General features: G+C 42.8%; 1 long non-coding RNA gene across 1 annotated transcript in view; it reads right to left on the bottom strand.

Annotated features, from left to right (window-relative positions):
* LOC149126460 (uncharacterized) overlaps window positions 1-19,039 on the bottom strand; it is a 35,939-nt gene extending 16,900 nt beyond the window's left edge. Inside the window, exons 1-2 of the long non-coding RNA XR_016233712.1 lie at window positions 18,774-19,039; window positions 4,533-4,633 (exon numbers count right to left, since the gene is read on the bottom strand). This is a non-coding gene — a long non-coding RNA (uncharacterized LOC149126460). The remainder of the gene's footprint in view (window positions 1-4,532; window positions 4,634-18,773) is intronic.
* Window positions 19,040-19,325: the final 286 nt, after the last annotated feature.

Genomic DNA, 19,325 nt, shown 5'->3' with positions numbered 1-19,325 from the left:
TAGAAAGATAGATGATTGGGAGCCTATGACAGGGCTGAGTTCTGGTGTCCTCCAAGGCACCAAACATTTCCAACATTCGGTGTGTGTCCCAGGGAACCTAAACGGCCCTCTTTCACTGATATCAGCACTGACTGCAGAGAACTTGGCAATGATGAAATTCATGGGAACATGCCTTTGTTTTACTTCTTAAGGAGAAAACTGGTACAAGGTAAATCATCCGGTGTCAGAGTAAACTCGCTTTGCCTGTATCTGTTTGTTTATTTTTACATAGATTTTACTACATAACTTCTAAGTTTCTTTCCAGGTTAACCTTCCATGATACTGGAATCACAGCAACACCAGCATCTTTGAATATAAAACCAGAAAGTACATACAAGCATACAGGGTTTTTCACTAGATCTGAAAACATGAGCAAGTTTCTAGACTTGATACTTAAAGGAATACAACTTGTACAAAGCCAAGAACATGCTGCTGTGACTTCATCTTTCCATAAGGAAATTCTTATAGATCACAACAAATGATATACTTTACTATAGTTGCTGACTTCCCTGTTTAGAAAGTTGTGTGAGGGACTGGTACTGCGACGTAGTAGATTAAGCCTCTGCCTGCAGCACCAGCATCCGATATGGGCGCCAGTTCGTGTCCTGGCTGCTCCTCTTCTGATCCAGCTCTCTGCTGTGGCCTGAGAAGGCAGTGGAAGATGGCCCAAGTGCTTGCCCCTGCACCCGCGTGGGAGACCCGGAAGACGCTCCTGATTCCTGGGTTTGGATTAACTCAGCTCCAGACATTGCAGCCATTTGGGGAGTGAACCAAAGGATGGAAGACCTTTGTCTCTCCCTCTCTCTGTCTGTAACTCTACTTCTCAAGTAAATAAATAAATAAAATATAATAAATAAAATAAAAATGTCTCTTATCTTGATATCTATATTGACAGTTATTTTAGAATTGGAAATTCTGCTTTTAGTATGTTACACAAGTGAAATGAAAGGAACACCATTGTCTCTGTTCCAAAAGTGTTTATAAGGAATATGTTCAAATTTGCACATTAGAATGCAAATATTATGTAGCTAACCAAATAAATGATAGTATTGAAAGAAATGTCTCCTGGGAAACCATTGAAAGGAAAGATTATGAATTGAAGGCTTATTATATTCCTTCAAAATTCTTATGCTAAAGTCCTAAGCCCCAATGTAGTATTAGGAGGAGGGATAGTATTAGGAGGGGGAGACTTTGGGATGTCATAAGTCATGAAGGTAGAGTTCTTATTACAGGGATTAGTGGCCTTATGAAAGGTACTCCTGAGAGCTCTCCAGCCATCTTTCTCCCATGTAAGTACAAGTGCAGATGGGCAGATGGCTTTCCCTGAACAGAAAGTGGGCCCTCACCAGAATGCTGTCTGTTTACACCTTGACATTGAACTATAAGAAATAAATGTTTGCTGTTGAAGCCACCCTGTCTCTGGTATTTTTATGGCAGCCCAAACATAAGACAGAGAAGCATGGAATCATATGATTACAGAGGGCGTGAAGACTGAGAGTTAAGGATGAAGATGATATAAGAGTATAGTATAGGAAAAAATGACTGAATGCCTTGGAGTCAACATCCTAGAGGAGAGAAGACCAAAGGAAGACAGGACTGCTATCATCAAAGACTTGAAGAACCGTCCTCTAGGTTATGGGATCACTTTGATTTCTGTTGCTCTACAAAGGTGGGCATTAAAAAGAGAAGACTTTCTGTTCAATAAGAACACAAAATAAACAAGGTTTTCCAGCAACCAAATTGGATGTTTTAAGAGACAACAAGTTTCTCATGATGGGAAATGTCCTGTTGAAAAAAATTTAAGAACATTTCTTCATTTGGAAGAGATTGCACCAGATGTCCATTTAAGAATTCGTGGAACTCTGTGATATTTTGTTTTTAATTAAATGGTTCTCTAAGGCAAGAAAACATTGCAAGCATAAAATTGAGAGTGAAAGAAAGCTCAGCGTTGGTATAATAATAGGGTTTGAATGTGGAATTAAGCAGAAAAAAAAATAGTATGGAATAGGAAAAAACAAGATCAGAGAAGAGATTTGGCCAGGCATAACACAGCATTTTGACCTTCAGGGTGAAGGTTGAGTCTTTGATCCTAAATGCAACAGGAAGTTAACAGATGCATGAGAAAAGAAAGAGGACAGATCAACAAGAGGATACGGCCCCTAGAGAAGCATGGTTAGTGACTGTTAGAACATGCCCAGGACTGAGAATCGACAAGCATCCAATGACTTTGAGATCATAGCAGTTTAAATGGGAAAGACAAGCATGCGGGCTAACCCCATGACCGGTTGTGTCTGTGTAATTGATGCCAGTGACACACGTGGTAGGGGAAGCCAGGGAAGATTCTAGATGGGGAGAAATGGGTAGGAGGTGAGATGTAAGGGGCTGGGGTGAAAGTGAAGGGGAGAACTTCCCAAAAGGCCTGCAGAGTTCTACATGATGTTCTTGTACAAGACTGCTTGTCCATCCAGCGAAAGGCAATCCCCTCCTGGAAAAGCAGGTAAAATTGGCCCTATATACATTTGTAACTACTAAAGATTGCACACTGTTTCAAGCGGAACAGGTGCTAAGAGCCCCCACTTCATGGTTAAATTTCAAATCAAATAGTTTTATTCTAGTAATCTAAATCCTCTGCAGGTTAATCGAGGGAAATCGTACTTCAGTTAAAAGCTAATAAAGTGGCCGGCACCGCGGCTCAATAGGCTAATCCTCTGCCTAGTGGCGCCAGCACACCGGGTTCTAGTCCCGGTTGGGGCGCCGGATTCTGTCCCGGTTGCCCCTCTTCCAGGCCAGCTCTCTGCTGTGGCCCGGGAGTGCAGTGGAGGATGGCCCAAGTACTTAGGCCCTGCACCCCATGGGAGACCAGGAGAAGTACCTGGCTCCTGGCTTCGGATCAGCACGGTGCGCCGGCTGCAGCGGCCATTGGAGGGTGAACCAACGGCAAAGGAAAACCTTTCTCTCTGTCTCTCTCTCTCACTGTCCACTCTGCCTGTAAAAAAAAAAAATGCTAATAAATTGCAACTGGATTTGTTTGCACTATGATTCTACATGATACAGAGTGATTCTTAGCTTTTTAAATGGCCACAAAACCCTTTATGTAACTCAAAAAGTTGTTAGCATTTTTCCTCAGAAGTAACACTTTGGATCTTTATTTATTAACATATATTAATATAATGTCATGATTAAGAAACATAATGTAACATGCTTTTTCTTATATATAGCAATGTGGCATCGTTTATAAAAGTACACTGATAGGATGCATCTTTCCAACTGTTCTTGTATTTTAAATGGTTCTGTTTGGAATGCTTTTCAGGCTGACCTTAGAAATTGTCAGTTTCTGCTTGCTTCTTTACCTCTCAGTTGTCAGGGCATTTTAAAAAATTCTTTATATTAAGGCAAGACCTAACTTGGCCAGGTTTTGGGAAAATCCTAGCACTATAGGACGGAGGAAACATGGCACTAATCCAACAAACTTTCATGATAACACTCTTTCAGCTTCATTTTGGTGGCTTAATCTGATAACCAAGAAGAAAAGCACCCTTAACAATATGTCAGCTTACTATCTAGTTTGGTTCACACGTCGAAAGCATAAAATTCTATCACCCATTGCTAGGATAAATGTCATATCTCACAAAGACTAATCTTGTTCAACGGATGCACTTTTAAAATGTATAAATCTACTTGAAAACCAATCTGATAACAAAGACAGGCCTGCAGAGGGATGATTCAGTTGTATCAATGTACTTGTCACTCAGACCTCAACCAAAAAAAAAAAAATAATGTGATGGGGCTGGGTGGGTGTTAAAAGCATGCAAAGTCTTGATAATAGGAAAACATTAGCCACAAAAGGAACAGAAGAAGCATTCTTATATGTACCAGGCAAGGGGTTGCCTAATGAGTTTTTTTAGACTTTTTGACATGAGTACAAAGAGACAAACTGTCAACTTGCCTGAAAAATTAGTAAATCCTATTTTTAAGTTGAGATATTTACACGTTATCCTGACTCATTCTCAAGTGAGGTTGGAACTATAGCTCTTGAAATGGGAACATCATTTTTGTGTATTTGTGAATATATTTGTCACATGATTTTCCTTGTAGAAACCACTGACCAAATTCAGTAGCCTGTAATTAAAATTGAAAGCTGTTTTCATAGATTCTTTAATACCTTCTTAGGATCCTTTAACTATGTTCAATTTCACATGTGAAACCATTCCTTTGAAATCTAATTAAACAATTCCAAGGTAGGATATTTGACAAATTTGGAAAGTGTAGCCCTCAAAAGCCATATTTTTCTAATTAATTATACCAGTTCCTCCCTACCTCAGAGAACAGGTTCATGCATGCATAGGCAAACAAAAGACATAGATTATCTGATATTCAGGTCAGGCGCTCTACTAATCCTGAGACCCAACTCATTTTTTAAAATTATACTAAATTAAAATCTCTATTCTTACTTTGTAATAGATAATTATTGCTCTGCACTCTACTTTTCTCACCTGTTCCTGACCTTGAGTTGACTTTACTTCAATACTTGGAGGCAAGAACAGAAGTTTTTTTTCCCCTTTCCTTAACTTTCTTCCTTCCTTTCATCTTCAGTCTGTCAAAAGACAAAATTACAATTCAGTTTTAAGATCTTAGTTGGCTCTGTTGCCCTGGGATGGGCAACTTTTCATTCCGTAAGACAGAGTCAACATTCTGATAAGCCGAGCAGAAGAGGTTGGTTTTATAGACAGAAAACGGCTTGAAGAAACCAGAAACAAAACACAAATGTTGGTTGGTCATTTCAAAGCTGATTTGCTGGGACTGATGTCTGACTCAGCAGTTATGACGCCTGTGTCTGATTGGAGTGCCAGGTTCAATACCTGCTTCCAGCTCCTGACTCCAGCCTCCTGATCACCTGCAACCTGGGGAAAAAAGACAGTGGCTTACCTAGTTGGGTCCCTGCCACCCACATGGAAGACTTGGGTTGTGTTTCAGTCTGCCATCTTCTGCCAGTTTCTTAAACTGACCCAGCCCTGGCTATTGCAGAATTTTGTGGCGTGAACCAGCAGTAGGAGATTCTCTCTCTCTCTATTTCTCTCTCTCTCTCTGTGTGTGTGTGTGTGTGTGTGTGCGTGTGCGTGTCTTTCTCTTCTCTTTCCTTGTAAGGCAGGGACAGGGAGACAGAACGATAGGAAAATAACTGATTAGTTAACAGGTTATTTTAGGTCACTTATTTTGTTTAAGGATTGAAGCAATAGGAAATTCATTATGCCAATCAAACAATTGAAACTTGCCTGTTAGGAAATTTAGTTGTTAGCCTTCTAACCCTTCTTTCTTTCTTTCTTTTTTTTTAAATATTTATGTATTTATTTGGGAGGCAGAGTTATAGACAGAGGAAGAGACAGAGAGAGGGGTCTTCCATTTGCGGATTCACTCCCCAGAAGGCTGCAACAGCTGGAGTTGAGCCGATCTAAAGCCAGGAGCCAGTATTTTCTTCTGGGTCTCCCACATGGATGCAGGTGCCCAAGCATTTGGGCCATCCTCCACTGCTTTTCCATGCCATAGCCGAGAGCTGGATTGGAAGTGGGATTCCAGCATCACAGATGGAGGCTTTACCTGCTAGGCCACAACACTGACCTTAACTCCATTTTTATTTTTGGTCTGATTTGTTGGGGCCCAGGATAGGAACTTAGTCCAAAACAACTATAATTTTTAACTCCTCTTTTCCTTCTTTCTTCCCTCCTTCTTTTCTTCCTACCTGTCTCCTGTGCCTTTCAAATAAATAAATAAATCTTTAAAAATAAATTGGTGGGGCCAGCGCTGTGGCATAGTGGCATCCTATATGGATGCCAGTTCAAGTCCCAGCTGCTCCACTTCTGATCCAGTTCTGTTATGGCCTGGGAAAGCAGTAGAAGATGGCCCAAGTCCTTGGGCCCCTGAATCCATGTAGGAGACCCAGAGGAAGCTCTTAGCTCCTAGCTCCGGATTGGTGCAGCTCCAGCCATTGTAGCCAATTGGGAGTGAATCAGCAGATGGAAGACCTCTCTCTCTCTGCCTCTCCTCTCTTTGTGTAACTATGATTTTCAAATAAATAAATAAATATTTTAAAATAAATAAGTATGTAAAGTAATATTTAAATTTATTTTTGTTTATTTTATTTATTTGAAAGGCAAAGAGAGGGATGGGGGAGGTAGAAAAAGAAACCTTCCATCTACTGGCTTGCTCCTCGAATACCCGCAACAGCTTTGTGCCAGGCCAAAGTCAGGAGCGAGGAACCCCATCTTTGCTTCCCAGGTGGGTGGCAGGGATCCAACCACTTGGGCCATCGCTTGATGCCTCCCACAGTGTTCATTAGCAGATAGCTGTAATCAGGCTTGGAGCTGGAACTCAAACCCAGGCCCTCCAACATGCAACTAGCGGACAGCTGTCCAAGCCGTAGTTTACCCACTATGACAAATGCCTGCCCCCTCAAAATATTTTTTAAAACAAAGATAAAAACCCCATGGTATCATGACTCCCGTGTTCTTTCTGCCTACTTGTTGGGGTCCACATGCACTTTCAGGTCTCAGCTTCAAACCCATTCTTTTTAGCCTGCTTTGCAATGCTGGGAATGAGATTCTCGGGGCACATTTCTTCTTTGTCATGCCTTATGCTCAGGAGGAAGGGTTTCCGCTCCTTCCTGTTGGCCTCCTGCTGTGTTAGCATTGTCTCCGTAAAGGTCAGCTGGGCAGCCGCAACAGATCTTGGGTCCTGAGTTTCCCGGAGTTGGCCCTGTGGTGCCCCGGCACTGGCATCACCAGAGGCCAGTCAGGAAAGCAGACACTCCATCAGCTGTGGCAACAGAGCCACTTACTGTAACGAGTGCACGATGAATCAAGTGTTGCAGAACTGTGAAAGCAAGAAGGGGACCCTGAGGTAACGCAGAGAGAAGGGACCCCCAGGAAGCAGCTGTCACACAGCGGGCTTCTCAGAACCTGGAAGCCTAGAGCGAGGATGCACAGGGTGGGGCTCAGGCCTTGAAGAGGGGCCACTGCCTGGCTGCTGCTGATGCCTGGGAGTTCAAAGGGAGAGGCCCAGGGAGCACGCAGACCTGAAGCAGGTGCTGCTGCCTGCATGGTTGGAGCCCAGACTACATCCTCCACTGTGGTCAGGAATATCTAAGTGATATGGTTGGAACATGCAGGCAGCTAATTTGGCCTGGCTGAACTGGAATCCCACAGCCCCACAACAGAATGCCACCTGTTTGCCTGTCCATCTAAAATGCCCAACTTCCCAGGATGCATCTGTGTCTCATTGGGGACCAGGAAAGGGGAGACACCATGATGACCATAAACTCCATGTAGAGGTGCTGTAAGATTCCCAGATGGCTTCACACAGGCCAAGGCGCCACTCCCTACCCTGTAGAAGTGGCTGAGAACAGGGGAGAGCCATCTTTTGACCCTGTCCATGGTTATGGGTGCTAGTCAGGCTTCTTCTCTCTTTAAGTAACGCTCCGGGCCACTCACGATGGATATTTCTCTGTGAAGGGCAGCCCACATTCATGCACGAATGTGCACTCACTCTTTTAATTGCTAAATGAATCCTGTTCCTACCTGTGCAGCTTATTATGCTTCTGCCTAGAATTCTTATCTCTGTGAGGGCCAAGATACTGGATGAAACATTAAGGTGCCAGGCCCATGTCATGAGGACATGGACTGAGCCTGCACAACTGGCCCTGAAAAGCCAGTTTTTGTCTGGTGATATATTTGTTATTTTGGTTGTTTACTTATTTGTCTATTTGCTTGTTTGTTTTAGTTCAAGAAGGAGGAACAAAGTGATCAATGCCTGGGTAGAAAGATTGGAGAATAAAGAACACAGGATGGCATTTAATCCCCAGCCTGATCTCTGATGAATTGTGAAACATAAATGGAGAGAGGAGAGAGGAGAGAGGAGAGAGGAGAGAGGAGAGAGGAGAGAGGGGAGAAGGGGAGAAGGGGAGAGAGGAGAGGAGGAGGAGAGAGAGAGAGAGAGAGAGAGAGAGAGAGAGAGACTGTAACTAGGCAAAGAGACCATTTCCATGGGGACCTTTGAGAAATCCAAGGCTCTAGGTATATTTCTGAGATTATGTATGACAAAGTATTTCTCCACCTGTGGCAAAGACCTTCCATCCCTCACCCCATTGAAAGCACACATTGTCACATCAGCATGATAAAGGGAAGTTGCATACAGTGGTGTTCAGCAGCCAGGGCTGCCATGCAGTGCTAAAAACTGGAAAAAGCAAATATCCAACATGGAAGAAGCAAAGGCGTAGCTCAGAAGACAAGGTCTTACACAAATGCTCAATGCTTCTCTCATCAATAGCTACCACACAACAGGATTTTGAATTCATATCTCGATTTTTCATTGCCTAGCTGTTGATAGTCCCAACTTGCAGCACAAACTCTTGAAGGAGATTCGAAACTTTTTTAGGTGTCCATTAATAGTACATATACCTGCTATAAAATTTTGATTCAATGAAAATATGTGTTGATTGAATTAGGCATTACTAATTATGTGAGATGTGAGAAACGTAAGTCATAACTATTAAACTAATTTAATACTGTGCTTATATTCACATCAGCCGTTGTTTTTCATGAGACCATCTTTGACCATTCTTCCAACTAGCCTTTCAGATAGGGAATCGGGAGGGTCAGAAACTGCCATATATTAAGCATGTATTTAGCTGTAAAAACAACAACAACAACAACAACAAACTGGTGTACTCAGCTGTCTAAAAAGAAAAAGAGGTTGTGCCACCAAATTTTTGCCATAAATTTTCCTTAAAACCTTTTCATCTTAAATTACATCTAGTGTGCTTTAATGGTTGCTTTTCATAGTGTCTTCGAAAGTTTTACTAATTCTAAAGCATATTAAGCATCTAATCATGCACTGGGATACACACAAAAAGCCATCAAATGTAACAGAATATTTTAAAATGTTCTGAAACATCTCCACCCCCTATGCTGGAGGGCACACTGCAGTAGGAGAGTGAATTGTTGGAGGTGTGATTGCACAGTAACACTGTCCTAACAAAGATATTTAAGCGGACTGTCTGTTCCAAGCTTCTGCCTGCTCAGTTCTTTACCCTCTGAGTCTGATGTAAGTCTGCCACATCTATTTTTGTGAACAGCCGTACTGTACTGAGGAAAGCAGTTATTTGCAAGCTTTGCCACATGCTCCTTAGGATGTTTGAGCACAGTAAGTCCTTTGTAAAACTGGAAAACAAAGGCAATGCAAAGACTAGACAGAAGCAGCGCTGAGCTTTGTATAAAAATGTTTTAGGGATTTCTACATTATTTTTAATTCAAGAAACAGAAGATGGGGGATACAAAGAGGAATTCTATTTATTTATTTATTTATTTTTACATAAAAGCTCTCTGCCTGCAACTTGAAAGTGTGCCTTGGTGTGCACATGCATGCATGTTTGCTTGAGCTCACACATACTTGTATACACACACAGCTCCTGAACAAAGGGTGGAAGATACAGTATTCAAAGTAATAAGGAAATCTCTGATCACTAAGCTAACCTAGCAAAGACTTTGATGATTACTTTGCTTACACTAAAAAAAATACAGATTTATAGAATTGGTTTGGAAAATTAATAAACAAACCATAACGCAACAGCTAACCCTTGGAGGAGGGAGGGAATCTGATTTCCACAGTTGCCATTTGTGTATTTTATTCTTTTTTAAAAAATATTTATTTATTGGAAAGTTAGAGTTACACAGAGAGAGGAAAGGCAGAGAGAGAGAGGAAGGTCTTCCATCTGCTGGTCCACTCCCCAGATGGCTGCAACAGCAGGAGTTGTGCCCATCCGAAGCCAAGAGTCAGGAGCTTCCTCTGGGTCTCCGAGGTGAGTGCAGGGGCCCAAGGACTTGGGCCATCTTCCACTGCTTTCCCAGGCCATAGCAGAGAGCTGGATCGGAAGTGGAGCAGCCGTGTCTCGAACCAGCGCCCATATGGGATGCCGGTGATTCAAGCCAGGGCATTAACCAGCTGCGCCACAGCACCGGCCCCTGTGTATTTTATTCTTATTTACTAATTTTTTTTTTTTTGACAGGCAGAGTGGACAGTGAGAGAGAGAGACAGAGAGAAAGGTCTTCTTTTGCCGTTGGTTCACCCCCCAATGGCCGCTGTGGCCGGCGCGCTGCAGCTGGCACACCACGCTGATCCGAAGCCAGGAGCCAGGTGCTTCTCCTGGTCTCCCGTGCGGGTGCAGGGCCCAAGCACTTGGGCCATCCTCCACTGCCCTCCAGGCCACAGCAGAGAGCTGGACTGGAAGAGGGGCAACCGGGACAGAATCCGGTGTCCCGACCGGGACTAGAACCTGGGGTGCCGGCGCCGCAGGTGGAAGATTAGCCTATTGAGTCGCGGCGCCGGCCCATTTACTAATTTTTAATTGACAACTAGTAATATAAATATTTTTGGGGTACAGTGTGATATTTCTTTTTTTTAATATTTATTTTATTTATTTGACAGGCAGAGTTAGAGAGAGAGGTAGAGACAGAGAGAAGTCTTCATCTGCTGATTCACTCCCCAAATGGCCTCAACAGCCAGAGCTGAGCCAATCCGAAGCCAAGAGCCAGGAGCTTCTTCCAGGTCCCCAACATGGGTGCAGGGGCCCAAGGACTTGGGCCATCTTCTACTGCTATCCCCGCCCATAGCAGAGAGCTGGATTGGAGGAGGAGCAGCCGGGACTAGAACTGGCACACATATGGGATGCCAGGGCTTCAGGCCAGGGTGTTAATCCACTGTGCCACAGCGCCGGCCCCTACAATGTGATATTTCAATGTGTATGTACGCAATGCAATGATCAGATGAGGATAAATGGAATATCTATCACTTCAGACATACATAATTTATTTGTTTTGAGAACATTCAAAATCTTCTTTGTTACCTATCTTGAAATATTTAGTTGATTAATACTGATCCATTATCCTATCATGCTATAGTACATTAACAGTTATCACTCCTATGCAACCACACCCAAAGAATTTAAATAATTACAAACATCTTTTTATAGATTTTGATGATAATGTTTGCATATTTTTCATTAATTCTTAGACATGAGAAATTACTTCCAATTATTTAAATCTGGTCCCAACCTCCAAGTAAATAATTTGTTTGGGATTAAATTGGCTTTATAGGTCAATCTGAAAAGAATTGCTTTGTGGTTTATGATGCAAATGTCTTGCATATATATTACAAATTTATCTCTAAGTATTTCATGTTTTTATACCATCATAATCTAATTGTTTTTGACAAGTTTATTATTAATTAAAAGGCATATAATTTATTTTTATATTAACCTTATATCCTACAGTTTTTCAGTTATTCATTGCAGTTATTAATTGTAGTAGTTTTTTGGTAGGTTTTATTTTACCCTATCAGATAAGATTAAATTTTTAAATTATTAATGCTATTAACTGGCAGGAATGCAAGGAAATTGTATTCAGTAATATGAGCTGTTAAAACTTTTTTGGAAAGAGTTTTGGTAGTATCTATTATAACTTAAGTTAAAATATATACATAAGGGTGGGCATTTTGCACAGAGGTTAGGATACCACCTTGGATACCCACATCCCCATACCAGACATCTGGGTTCAGGTCCTGGATCCACTTCCAGTTTCATCTTCCTGCTAATACCCACCATGGGAGACAGCAGGCTGTGGTTCAAGTACTTGGGTTCCTGCCACCCACATGGGAGACCCAGATTGAGTTCCAGGCTCCCATCTGTAGGCTGGTCTCAACCTGGCCATTGCAGGCATGTGGGAATGGAACCCGTGATGGAAAATTTCTTTTTTTTTTTTGTCTGTTTCTGCCTCCATCTCTATGACTGAAAAATTATAATAAAAATACACATATACACATTTTCCATTCAGCAATCACATTGCTAAGAGTCTATTTTGAAGAAACCTGGAAATGTAGTGGAAGATCACCAATAGGTGGAAATTAAGTGATAGCACATTACCTTTTGTTAAAGCTGGCTTGAACGAACTTCTCAGACTAATAGGCCAAAGGACTGTATACTACATCAATGATATTTCATTTCCAGATCTGATCAGACAGTTGCTAAACTAAGAAAGCTGAAAGATTTATGTTATGCTCAGTGGAATTTCCTTTATTCTGTCTAGAACTGTGTCTTGCTTTGAGAAGAGGAATCCATGTATGCAGTATTTTTTTTTTCCTTGCAAATCTGCATAATGGGCATGCAGCCATAGCTACTCAATTTTTTTCTTTAATAATCACAGAATTTTCATAACATGTTCAACAGAGCTCAAATATAGCAATGCACTCATATTTATTTATTATACTGCTTTTTAAAAAAAACCTTTGATGGTACCTAGCTCTCCTCATTATTACTTCCTTAAAAAGCAAAACAGGGCCAGTGTTCTGGTATAGCAAGTAAAGCTGGCACCTGCAAAGCTAGCACCACGTATAGGGTTCATGTCTCAGCTGCTCCACTTCCAATTCAGCTCCCTGCTAACAGCCTGGGAAAAGCAGTGGAAGATGGCCCATGTGCTTGGGCCTCCTACTACCTCTGTAAGAGACTGGAAAGAAGCTTCTGGTACCTGGTTGCAGGTTGGCCAAGCCCTGGCCTTAGGGGCCATCTAGGGAGTGAACAAGCAGATGGAAGATCTGTGTGTCTCCTTTCTCTGTAACCCTTACTTTCAAATAAAATAAATCTTCCAAAAAAAAAAAAAGCAGCAAAACAAACACACCAAAACATTATTCCAAAAGAGATCATAAGATTACCATGATTTCTAAATGTCTCCTTGTGTCACATATTTTTGTGCGTACTTTTAGTGTTGCATGCAATCTAAAATACTCATTGTGTCATTGTGTGTCATACTATGTGCCTGTTTTTCCTGCTATACAGTACAGACTATATTAGCCTTAGAAGTGCACAATTTTCTCTTAAAAGTACAAGGAAAGAAGCAAAGTGAAGGGGCATGACAGTCAGATATTCTACAAGGCCATCAGCGCCATACCATAGTCATCTTTCTAAGACTTGCCATAGGACAGGAATGATTTATAGCAGATTCTTGGAATAGCTACTATCTGGAGGACCCAGCGTAGAAAAAGCATCACTAAAGCATTTTTTAAAAAAAGCTTTTTTTGAAAAAAGATTTATGTATTTATTTGAAAGGCAGAGTTACAGAGAGGCAGAAGCAGAGGCAGAGAGAGGTCTTCCATCTGCTGGTTCACTCTCCAGACGGTTGCAACGGCCAGAGCTGCGCAGATCCGAAGCCAGGAGCCAAGAGCTTCTTCCAAGTCTCCCACATGGGTGCAGGGGCCCAAGGACTTGGGCCATCTTCTACTGCTTTCCCAGGCCATAGCAGAGAGCTGGATCAGAAGCAGAGCAGCCAGGACTCAAACTGGAGCCCATATGGGATGCCAGCACTGCAGGTGGCAGCTATACCTGTTGCGCCACAGCACCAGCCCCAATAAGGCACTTTTGCATAGTCATTAACTGCAGAGAATATGGCTTTTACTCTTATGAAGAACCAGAATCAACTGAAACATCGGGGGAAGCGGCCAGCCCAAGCTCAGGGACAGACGCTTCCAAAGGGGAAGCTGGTGTTGCAAGGCTAAGAGAGGAACACACAGTGTGCACCAAGGAAAGCAGTCTGGTTATTCCGGCTTTATTATTATTGTTGTTTCTAAAAAAGATGTGTAACCATGATGAATACCTCCCCCCTGTTTTAACCCAATGCCTCCTTGCCCAAGATATCTCTATTCACTATAATGTCCTGAATTCCTACAAGGGAACTCAGTTTTCAGAAATGTTTCTATTATTTTCCCTTAATTTATTGATGGAAGGAGGGAGAGGAGAGAGAGAGAGAGAGAGAGAGAGAGAGAACAGATCTCCCACCCACTGGTTCACTCCCTGGGTGACCACACTGGCTGCCTCTGGGCGGCACCTCCCTCCTGCAAGCCGGGGGCACAAGTGCTCGCCCCATCATCTTTGCTCTTCTTTCTTCCCACCACACTGTTGAGTTTGTTCCCTTGGCGAATTGCAACGCTGCTCAGAACTCCTTTATCCTAGGTGGATGTCATCTCTTTCTTTCGCCTCTGTCTGTGCAGGTGTGCGCTGTGTCCTGGCGCCAGCACTATGATCCGAAGTAGCTTTTCAGAAGGTTGCTCCGGGAAAGCTCCAGCACTCGGGAGAGCCAGGGCCACCACACCTGGAAGCCGCCGGAGTTCTTTAGCCACATGCTGTGCTTTCAGAACTGCTTCTTTGATTTCGTCCATCTTTTGCAGTGATCCAAAGAATTTGCATAGGAAGAAACTGCAGATTAGAGCTAAGGACATTCTTCAGAGGAAAGTAACTTCTCCTTCAGCCATCTCAGCCTGTCAAGTGTTCTTATTAGTGCTCAGAGCTCTTAGAAATACCTATTCAGCTCGAGCCAACTTTGTGGCGCAGCTGTTAAAGCCGCCACCTGTTGTGCCGGCATCCTATATGGGCGCTGGTTCAAGACCTGGCTGCTCTGCTTCTGATCCAACTCTCTGCTATGGCCTGGGAAAGCAGCAGAAGATGGCCCAAGTCCTTGAGCCCCTGCACCCACGTGGGTGACCTGGAAGAAACTCCTGGCTTGGATCAGCGCAGCTCCGGTCATTGCGGCCATCTGGGGAGTCAATCAGCAGATGGAAGACCTGTGTGTGTATATGTATGTGTGTGTGTGTGTGTGTGTATGTGTGTAACTGTGACTTTCAAGTAAAATAAATAAATCTTAAAAAAAATAAGAAACACCTATTCAGCTAACATACAAGGGAACTCTTCAGTCCAATCACCAAAGACATTAACTTGGTTCCAGCTGTTGAGAATATCTACAGTAATGATTTCATTGTCTTCATAATTTGACAAGTTTAGCCAGTTAATTTCAGGGAATGCACTAGGAAGGAAGCGCACATACAGACACAAATCCCAGATTTGCACTTACCAGGTAAGTTTATTCCATTAAACTACTTGTCACTACATTCGGGTTTCCTTGCCTATAAAATGGAGGTGATCCCTCCTTCATTGCATGGTTGTGAGGATTTCACCTCGGTGGGTGAACCGTAAATCTTGGTACACAGTACACACTCAATAAATGGATGCTATTAGAATTAGGAGGGCTCTTTCGGCTGGTGAGATGGACAGTGATTTAGTACCAGATGAGAGACTTAGGATGATGATGCACAATGACTTTGGCTCCTGTGGGAATGGAGTGGTCACAAGAATTAAGAAGTGGAACCTGTTTGCACCTTTATGAAACTCAATGAAAAAGAATGGGCTAAGCTAGAGGACAGAGATATTTGGATTCACACAGCTGGAAGAACTGATGCCAGATGTTTGAGGACAACCATCCCCTTGTGCTTTCTAACCAACAGGCCCTAGAACCGTGTGCTGTCTCCTGTGAGCTTCCCGCCTTCTTGCTTGAGGCAACTCAATTCTGCCACAACAGGTTCCACTTGGCAAATCTACCAACAGCTCTCACCCAATCACCCGGTGTCCTACGCTTTCATCATCCACAAAGATGCACCTTCACTCTGTGTTACAGTTGCTTCGTTCCTCCAGCAAAAGGTGCTGACATCCACATACAGTTGCATTCAAAACCCAAGGTCTGTTGCTTTAAACATGATTATCTGGCTGTGGTTTTCTCCTTGGGGGAATCTTACCTCTGTAAACCATATGGCCAAGGAACAGGATGGAACAGTAGTCACAGCACACGTGGGAACAAACATTGAAACATGAAGGCAGACAGCGTCACAACTCCAGGGGCTGACAGTGTGGGGGCCTCGAAAGGAAAATAACTTCTTTTTTAACTAGGCAAACCACAGCTGCTTGTGTGGTTGGTGTGCAGCTAAAGGCCAAGGCTCTCCTGTCACGTGATCTCGCACAGAGCTGGAGTTCTTCCAGCGAGCAGGTGCTAACGGTTCCTGAAAACCAGTTTTTGAGAGAGCTGGTAGAGGGGGTTGAAAAGACATCTCAGCTGTCACTCCAGTGTGATGTGCTTCTGAAATCAAAAGCAACTCAGCTTTCCCAGGAAATTGCTATCCAAGTTCAACAGAGGCTCCGTTACATGAGCAAACACAATCGACCCACTCCCATCTTTATTGAGTACTCACTGTGTGCCAGATGCTATGCATCTCCCCAACTTTGTCTGTAAATACTGCTGTTCCTTTAAGTCTCCAGCAATCAGTACTTCTTATGTAATCTTTTTTAATTTACTTCAGAAGCAAAGAGACAGAGACATATAGACAGAGCTCCCATTCACTGGTTCTCTTCCCAAATGCCTACAATAGCTGGAGCCAGAACGGGGCCAAAGCCAGGAGTTAGGAATTGAGTCAGGGTCTCTAGTGTGGGTGGCAGGAACCCAATTACTTACACCATCACCTGTTGACTCCCAGGGTCTGTGTTAACAGGAAGTTGGAGTCAGGAGCCAGAGCCAGACACGAAACCTAGATTCTCTGATGTGGGACATGATGTCTTAATCACTAGACCGGCTGGCCTGGCTCATCACTTTCTTAGAAAAGCCTTTCCTGTTTTCCCTAAATCAAATCCTCCATTTACACACTCTGCTAATACCATGTATTGCCCCTTCATAGCTCTTCACAATGGCTGAATTTTACTTTTATTCTTCAATAAACATCTGTCTCTTCCACCACACTGCTTGACTCTGATCATCACCATATCTAAGTGCCCAGAAGCCATTCATAGAGTCATCAATTGCAGATCTTTATGTTGCCTGCGATCTTATATGCACTTGAACTTAGTTGACCTGGCTTATGGCCAGTTAAGACAAAATGAGTAACTCTTAATTGAAGAATAAATTTTTCTTTTGTTAAGATGTAACTTACTCACACCAGTGGTGAGTTGGTAATCCAGCTCTCCAAAAATGAATAAATAAATCACCCTGATTTGTATTGTTTGCCAAATTCCATGGTATAAATACTACCACTCTATCCAATCTCAGATTACCAACAGGAAGTCACTGAACCCAAGTTGGGAAGAAATGAACAGTGAGCTTTCGTGACTCAGTCTGAACCAGCACTAACATACCACGACCTCATACCAATGGATATTCTGTCTCTCTCTCTCTCTCTCTCTCTCTCAAGATTTATTTATTTATTTGAAAGCATAGTTACAGAGAAATAGAGAGGAGAGGCAGCGAGAAGTCTTCCATCTGCTGGTTCACTCCCCAAATGGTTGCTACGACCAGGGCTGGGTTAGGCTGAAGCCAGGACCCAGGAGCTTCTTCCAGGCCTCCATGTAGGTGCAGGGGCCCAAGGACTTGGGCCATCCTCCACTGCTTTCCCAGGAGCATTAGCAGGGAGCTGATTTGGAAGTGGAGCAGCTGGGACTTGAACCAGCATCCATATGGGATGCCAGGGCTGCAAGCTGTGGCTTACCTCGCTGCACCACTGTGCCAGGCCCAGATATTCTCAAATATTGCATAACTTAATGGTTTATCATGACTGTAAACAGAACTGCAACCTACAACACCTTTTGTCCTCTGGGAGCAAGTAACTAGAGATTCCATGGAATAAAATCCCATACAAATCATTCACCCGGAAAAGCCAACCTCACTGGGAATGGTTTGTTAATTTTTCAATCCACGTATAATTAAAATTATATCCTGTTTGGTAGAACATGAATTTATATTTGAGTTCTAGAGAAAAAAATGACCCGGGCACATGTGTTCTTATTTTAGAAGCTTGCCTCAAAGTAGTTTGTAAACCAGCTCAATAAGTAGCCTCAGAATGAAGGCAACTGGGACTTCAAGTAGGAATAGTTTTGGCCTTAGTCTCTCTTCGTGACATCCTACCACTAGAAATGCTATTCTTTGATTTTTTAAAACCTTGTTAGGGTTTTAAAACTACTATAAAAGTGACCACTCCTGGGGCTGGCACTGTGGTGTAGTGGGTAAAGCTGCCACCTGCAGTGCCGGCATCCCATATAGGCACCAGTTCAAGTCCTGACTGCTCCACTTCCCATCCCACTCTCTGCTGTGGCCTGGGAAAGCAGTGGAGAATGGCCCAAGTCCTTGGGCCCATGGACCCACGTGGGAAGACCCAGAGGAAGCTCCTGGCTCTTGGCTTCAGATCAGCGTGGCTCTGGCTGTAATGGCCAATTGGAGAGTGAACCAGTGGATGGACGACCTCTCCCTCTCTCCTTCTCTTCCTCTCTCCCTCTTTTCCTCTCCCTCTCCCTCTCCCCCTTAGCCTCTCCTTCGCTCTGTGTGTAACTCTGACTTTCAAGTAAATAAATAAATAAATCTTTTTTTTAAAGTGACCATTCCCTATGGACAGATACCACTTCATTACCTCATCAGCAAACACCTTGACTATAAGTGAAGACTCAGTAGAAATAGACTAGGTGGGCTCCATGAGATGAGCGCAGAGGTACTGGAAAGGGAAATTTGCATAAACAAACCATCTGCTTCTCATTATGTCATTTTGTTATTTATGCCAAACACAGCTACCTTCTTCTTTTTAGGTTTCTGCAATGCCTACTGTTTTTCAGTCATGTATTTAGAGAGCAATCACATTTATTGAAAAAATCTACCCGAGCCAAGTATTTAGATATCAAAGGTTGTTAGCTTTCGTCACAACTCTCATACAAGTATAACTAAAAGTTAATAGTACTCATTTTTGTTCAATAAAAGTAACAAAAACCAGTTCTCTTAATGACCATTGTTTTCTCAAAAGCAGTTGCCTGTAGAGACTGCACAAACTGTAGTATTTCTCACCTTGACCAGAGACTTCAGCGCTCTCAGTCGACTCCATGTGAGCAAATCTTCAACATTTTAGGAGGATTTGGTATTCTCGGATAGAGCCCATAGCACATGGAGCCAGAGCCCAGACTATAACACGGGTGAGTGTTAACCTGGCAGGAAACAGGTCCAGGAGGCATGCACCCTGAGGATGAAATTCAATATCTGACGCATGTCAAAGCCTCTAGCACTGTTTTCACATGAGTAGTTACCAAGAAAACCTTCATTTGTTTAACTGCAAATTTAAATCTATGAAATAAGACCTCTCGAAGGATTGAGAACATATTATATAATAGGTATGAGACTGAAGCAGTAAATGGGGCAGATGTGACCATAGAACCTTTGATGTTGATAGAAAAAGCAAACTGGAAAATATTCATCCTTCAGAACCTCATATCCACCCACAATGGAAATTGTTGCTAACGTATTCTATCTAGCCTAGGAACAACCTGTATTGTGACTTATAAAGCAAGTTGTCTTGTCCTTTTACAATAGAAAGAAGCCAAGAGGCAAAAAGAGAACCAATTA

This window comes from Oryctolagus cuniculus, chromosome 5 (genome assembly GCF_051225735.1).
Source record: "Oryctolagus cuniculus isolate XC-2025 breed Fujian yellow rabbit chromosome 5, ASM5122573v1, whole genome shotgun sequence".
Classification (NCBI taxonomy): Eukaryota; Metazoa; Chordata; class Mammalia; order Lagomorpha; family Leporidae; genus Oryctolagus; species Oryctolagus cuniculus.
Note: the sequence above shows the minus strand (reverse complement) of the source record. Positions and strands in the feature narration are given on the sequence as shown.